The sequence below is a fragment of the Neomonachus schauinslandi genome, chromosome 7 (genome assembly GCF_002201575.2).
Source record: "Neomonachus schauinslandi chromosome 7, ASM220157v2, whole genome shotgun sequence".
In the NCBI taxonomy this organism is placed as follows: Eukaryota; Metazoa; Chordata; class Mammalia; order Carnivora; family Phocidae; genus Neomonachus; species Neomonachus schauinslandi.
This window is the reverse complement of record NC_058409.1, coordinates 3976674-3983323: the sequence shown is the minus strand read 5'-3', so window position 1 is coordinate 3983323 and position 6650 is coordinate 3976674. Positions and strand designations below refer to the sequence as shown.

At 50.1% G+C, this 6650-nt stretch overlaps 1 protein-coding gene across 1 annotated transcript in view; it reads right to left on the bottom strand.

The window, feature by feature from the left end:
* ZNF672 (zinc finger protein 672) overlaps positions 1-2079 on the bottom strand; it is a 4956-nt gene extending 2877 nt beyond the window's left edge. The window contains exons 1-2 of the mRNA XM_021690925.2: positions 1920-2079; positions 1105-1207 (exon numbers count right to left, since the gene is read on the bottom strand). The gene's annotated coding sequence lies outside the window, so the exon portion shown is untranslated. The remainder of the gene's footprint in view (positions 1-1104; positions 1208-1919) is intronic.
* Positions 2080-6650: the final 4571 nt, after the last annotated feature.

The following is a 6650-nucleotide window of genomic DNA, read 5'->3' as shown; positions in this document are numbered from 1 at the left end:
ATGGGGGGAGGGGGGGGGGGGGGGGGGGGGGGGGGGGGGTGGTCCTCGTGCCACCAGGAAGGGCAGGAGGGATTCAGAGAGGGAGTTTGCTTCCAAAACTCTGCTTGGCAGGGGATGAGGAGTACCCAGCCTGTTTTCTGTCCTTAGAGCAGAGGTCTTGGCCTGGAGATGCACTAGGCAACACCCAGGAGGGATGGGCAATGAGAAGGCCCCCGGGGCCTAAACCACATCAACACCTTCCTCTGAGGCCCTGGTTTCCTAAGTCAGCAACGTGAACCCAGCCAGATCTGAGCTGGAAGGACAAGGAGGGCAATGGGATGAAGCATAAACCTGAACAGAAGCAGCAGTCTGGGCAAAAGTCTCAGAAAGGGCTGGGGCCTGGGCAAGGGAGGGTTATCTAAGAGACCCCAAAGTATTGCACCTTGGCTTTGGACAGTACCTGATAATCACTCCGCACCAGTACACAGCCTCAAAGTTCCCTGGCCTAGCCTTGAGAAAGCAATTCAGGACCCAGGAAGGGGACAAAAAGGAACATGAACAATCCACAAAGAATAATATTAAAAGTTAATGGCATTATTCTAGAAGTGCTTTTCACATTTTCAGGAAACCTGTGGAGAAGGAAGAAGCATTCCTTCCTAATTCTCAGGTCATCCAAGTTCTTTGCAAATATTTTGCAGACTTTTCTCATTGCCCTATCTCCAGGAATCTGAGAACCCAGAGTAGTAGAGAAGCCCCTTTATGGAAATGGGATCTGATCTGCTATCCTCTTTATCTCAAATGTTATCCCTGAATCCTCTTGACAAGTTGGTCCAGGTAGCGGTCTGGGAGCAGGATCAGCCTTTCTGTATAGAACCTCCCGTGGGCCTCATCACTGACTACTCTCCTCAAGGCTAATGGACTGGTCCCAGCTAAATTCAGTGGAGATTAGATATAGTTGCTAAGAGTTATAGGCTGTGTCACTCAACAGGTCAGGGAGAGGGAGCAAACAAAATGGTCAGCAATAGTTTTCTTATTGGTAGATGGAAACATCATAAATACCCAGAGCTCTGGTTAAAACACCCCATAAATGGGATCCATTGAAAAATAGCATTGAAAGCCACAAACCTTCAGGGGTGGGCTCTGGAGTTTTGCTCCTTTCCACACTGGGCAGGAGTGGCCAATACAGGATGTTCTCTTCTCATGCCTTTGGAGCAGAATGTTCTGTACCCTGCAGGGATGAAATGAGAGGGAAAACATGAATTTACATTGAGCAAAGGGGACAGAGGCAGGGAGAGAAAGAAGAGGGGACTATTTTCTGGAGGAGGGTATTGTTTTAATGGACATTTTCAAATATGAAAAACTAAAGAATAATATCACAAATCAGTCCCTCACCTTTAGCATCTATCTACATTTTGCTATTCTGTTTCATCTATCACACTCCTCTCCCACACACTTTCTCCTTTTTTTTTTTTTTTTTGGTCTTCAGTATTTTAAATCTCAGACATCTCATTCACAGAGAATGAGTTTAAGCAAAAGCTGCAAGCAGGGGCAGGAGCCCCTCTGCAGACCTGAAAGCAGTCTTTAGAGAGAATCTCTCAGTTCTTCCAGAGGGAACTTTCAGCCCAGATACTTGGGCTGTCTATTCTGGGTTGTCAGTTCAAAAGAATGTTTGCTCTCATGTGAGTCAAACCTTCCCTCAGGACTCAATGTTTGATCCAAATGCCAAAGAGCAATGCACATGCTGGTCAGGGTTCCACCTCACGTGAGGGACTCCAGGGACCATGGCACCTCTCAGGCCAGGTTTCTGGGAACCCACCCCCTGCCTCCCAGGGCACAGGCCCAAGGAAGGTGAGACAAATGCACAAACACAAACATGCATACGTAAATGGCATATAAGCAAAGATACAATTTCTCCCCATTACAGATGTGGTGAGACAGACCCTGATCTAGGGGGCAGGTTTGGTAACTGAGTGCCAGAGTACACCCCTCAAGTCTCTCTTCTGCACCTCACCCCATGCTGGAGTTTGCCCTGGAAGCATAGGGGTCTATGCCTGGGAGGAAATCTGAAAGAAAAAAAATAATAAAATATTACTGTAAAAAAAAAAAAAAGGAATAATTTCTAGACTATCCTAACCACTTTCCCAATTGAGAGTTTTCAAGTTGTTATACTACCAAGTTCATTTTAAGTAAAAAAGTAAGTACAGGAGGAAAAAAAAAAATAAGTACAGGAGGGCTTGGAAAGAGGGAAGGAGGTAATTATGTGTGAGCTGGTGAAAAGTCTTAATCATTCAATACTTTAAAATATTTTAGAAAAAAATAGTACTTTTCAAGCATTTAATACTTACAAATATTTACAAATACTATATATGTAATTAAAAACAGGTACTAAGTAAGATAAGCTAATGAAAAATTAACATTCATAATTGATTAAAAATAAACTTCTGAGTTTTATATATCACTTTATTTTTGTTTCTTAATAAAGAGATTGCAGGTATTTCATACCACATCTAACCATATCTAACATATTACAGATCAAGAGTATGGTAATTGATCAGGATTTAGTACATTAACTAACAATCTAACATGAGAGCAGTTTAGTTCTTTTTCTTCTGAGTTGTGTCCTTCAGTTAGTACAAAGATTTTCTTCCCTGGTTATCTGTTCTGCCAGGCCAGTACTTCTGGGGCAGGATGAAGAGACAAGTGATCATCGTGCAATTCCTCCATCGTGAAGCCAGAGCTGGGTAAAAGTGGTGCAGGAGTGGGGCTGAGGGCTGTCCCAGATGCACTGTGCATGACAGTGGCCCTGAGTCATACGTGACTGAGCACTTGACATGTGGCTGGTCCAAACTGAGGTATGCTGGAAGGGTCAAATACACTCCTAATTTCAAAGATTTAGTATGAAAAAAAGAACGCAAAACATCTCATTAATAATGTTTAATGTTGATTATATGTTGAAATGGTAGTATTTTGGATATATTGCGTTAAATGAAATGTATTATTCAAATTAATTGCCTACTTTGGGGCCTTTCCATTTATAGTTCCACCTGTAAAGTCCCTTCCCCTCTTCTTTCCGGGCTCTGCTCCAGTAACCCCCTCCTCAGAGAAGCTCTGCTGAGCACCTTCCCACCCCACAGCCCCATCCCCTTACTTGGCTTTATTCTGAATAATCAATGAAAGTAACAGGGAATAGTAGTCCCATCCATTCTAGGAAGGCTTCAGCCCCTTTTCTAGGTAAGGATGGAGTGTGGAATCTAGAACACCAGAATGGCTACTCTTGACCTAACAGAAACAAGATCCAGTACTTCAAAAGAAGTTGCCCGTTTGAGCTTCAGAGCTAGGCTGGCATGTGTAAAGAACTGCTGGAAATAGGAATGACAGCTGCTTTCCATCCCAGATGCCCAAGCCTGATCATGATCCAAGTACACTCTTTTGGAAGTTTCGCCTTCACAAAGATTTTCCTGTGAACTGGGAAGTGTGGAGAAGATAGGGATGTTGGCAGGGAGAGAACATAATGTAGTAGGATAGTTTATTCTCTATGTTCCTTTGACACGTGGGCAAAACTGCAACCCAAAGGGGGCAGAGCACCCCAGAACTGGGATGTGGGAAGGGACAACACATGGTGCTTTGCACCTTCCCTGGGCCTAGCAAGACGTTGGGCACATAGAGGGCACTCAATGCTTTTTAAAAAATGTATTAATCTGGAATACAATTCTTTCAAATGTTAGGTTGCTGGAGGAGGCCTCTCTCCAGTCATCTTATCCTCCATAGCTCTATCTACTGCATATACTGCAAATACTCTGCTTTGGTTTATTGAAATGGAACGGTAACATCCGCACGGGAAGCACGGAGGCAAGTGTCCAAATTCTGGTTCTTCCATTACTAGCTGTGTGACCTTGGACAGGGGACGTCAGGTATCTGGCACTCCTGCCTGGGAAAACTCAGTAAAGGAAGCTATTACGACGTTTCATATGAAAAGAAGGTTAGAATATGTGTAAGTCTGAGAACTGTGGTTGCTGAGTCTTTAGGTTTTACCCTCTTCAGGACAGTTCCTCTGAAGAGGGATCCCGAATACAGGGTCTGACTCCTACCTCTACCTTAAGGATCCTAAACGTTCTGCAAATTTTTTAAGTCCTTCCCCGACCCCCAAAGAACCCTTCTTCACATGATTAGAGCAGCGTGGGTATTCTGTAGCCCCACGCCACACCCCGGGAGCTCTCGGAGTAATCAGGGAGCCTGGTTACTCGGTTTAAGGCTTGTTACCTGGTACTGAACGGGAAAGGGCGCACACCTGAGTAGGTCGCAGCGCAGCCAATCCCGGGCGCCTCAGTCAACTGTCGTCACGAGTTGCTAGGCAGATTCTCCTTGGGCGCAACTTCCCACCCGCGGTCCCACCCCAGCTCCTCGCCCTTGGCGCCAGCACACCAAAAACGTAGTGAGCGGTCGGGGGCGATTAACGCCACGGAGCCTGACACTGCCCTTTTTAAGCCGTCTTAGCCTGGCGATGTCTGCGTCGTGGGGCCGCCGGCCCCGAAGGTCACCGGGGGAAGCCGGGGGAGGACAGGCAGAGGGCAAGGCCCGGGAGGAGCAGGCCGCCCGGCGGCCGCGAGCGTGAACCGACCAATCGCACGTTCCGCCGTGCCTCCGCGTCACTTGTCGCCGGGGCGGCGCTCCCGACAGCTGCAGACGCTAGCCGCCAGGAGCGGAGGGGAGAAGACGGGCGACAGTTGGGGATCGCTGCCCCGCGCCAACCCTGCCCTCCCAGCCCTCAGTCCCCTCACCGGTCGCCGACTGGCTCCTTGTACGCCATGCGGTTCCCACTCAGCTGGCTCGCCGACCCCCGCCTCCCGGACTTCGGGACTAGGGCGTTGAAGGGAGGAAGGGGCTGGCGGAGCGCGCGGCCGCCGAGTGGGGGGAGCTGGGAGGCGCCTCGGGGTAGGGAGTCCCGCTCCAGGCCCGCTCTCCCCGGCTGGCCAGTGGTCGGCCTCATGCGGGCCGCGTCACCGGTTGCTGGGATGACTAGACGGCGTAATAACTGCCCCCGACTGTTCAGCGCCGCCAGCCCCGGCCCGAAACGCGGCAAGGGGGCAGGGCTACCCCTGGGAGCCAAAAACCGCCTCCCTCTCTGACAAGGCTCCGCCTTCTTCCCAGGCTTAACCCGTCTCTGCCTTCTCTTTTGTCCGCCGCCCGCCCCCGGCCGGTCCCGCCCAATCAGGGGAAAGGGCGCTGCGCTCGGTCTCAGGCTGCTGTGGCGGAGTTCCGCGTGCCCAGGGTAGTCTTCCAGCTGCTCGCGCGCGCCCGCGGGGACGCGGACGCGAGTTCTCGCCGCTGCTGCCGCCGCCTCCCGGCTAACGGGTTCCTGGCGTGGAGCGACCGCGGGGGCCACCCTCCCAAATCGTCCCAGTAGTAAGTTAGTGAGGCCACACTTGGGACCCAGTACCGCGCTTAATCCTCCCCACAGCTCTGCCAAGGAGGTTCTCGCAAATTAATGACCCGCGCAAGGGCGCACTGCCAGGGTTGGGGATGCTCCTGGTCTGCTTTCCAGCCGCCTCTTCAGGAGCTGCTAGGCAGAGCTCCTTGTCCAAATGTTGAGACTTCGGTGTGTTCCACTGAGAGGTGGAAGTGCAGCTGGGAGCGTAACAGCCCCTTCTTCAAGGCTGCGGATCATCCAGAACAGACTCTCAAGGATGGCGCTCGGGATCATTCTTTACCTGCTCTGATCTTCCTTTGGAGAACACTTAGTACCGCTCATCCTGCTACACATCCAGAGCTTCTGTCCCTCTGCTCTGCTCAGGAGCCCCCTTGAATCACTGTGCGTTTAGACTCCTCATGCCCTAGCCCCTGGTTCAGCCTGGAATGCTCTTCTGCGTTTAATTCCAACCATTCTTAAAAGTTTAGTCAAATGGGCGCCTGGGTGGCTCAGTCGGTTAAGCGACTGCCTTCGGCTCAGGTCATGATCCTGGAGTCCCGGGATCGAGTCCCACGTCGGGCTCCCTGCTCGGCAGGGAGCCTGCTTCTCCCTCTGACCCTCCCGGCCCTACCCCCTCTCATGCTCTCTCTCAGTCTCTCAAATAAATAAATAAAAAATCTTTTAAAAAAAAAGTTTAGTCAAATGCCGTCTCCATTAACCTATATGCTGGAATGCTGCTTTCCACCCTCAGTCGTGGGTGTGCATGCATGCACGCAACCTCTACGTGTTGGCATGGTCCGATGACGGCTGCCACCTCTGTAGTAAAAGGACAGGCCTTGTCTTACTCGGAAGCGATGCCCTGAAGCCGGAGCACTGCACATCACAGGTGCTCAATGAGTGTTTGCTGACTCACACGTGACGGTATTGTGTAAGGAGTACAGGGATGGCAGCAGCCGGCAAGGAAGCAGAAAACGGACACAGGATGCAGGCCTGGGGTTGATGAGGGCCTGAACCAGGAAGGGATGGAGGTGGGAGAAGTAGAAAAGGAAAATGTGCTTGCTGCAAAGTGCCGTATGCAGATAAGGTAATGTTATGCAGAAGGTGACTGGTTAAGAATAATTACAAAGCCTTTCAGGCCTGAGAAACGGATTAATTAGGACATTTCTGGACTCACTGTTCAGCACGGATGACATGTGTTTACGGGACACTGACACAGTTGGCCAATTTCGAGGAGTGACTAGGATAGTGATAAATACATTACATA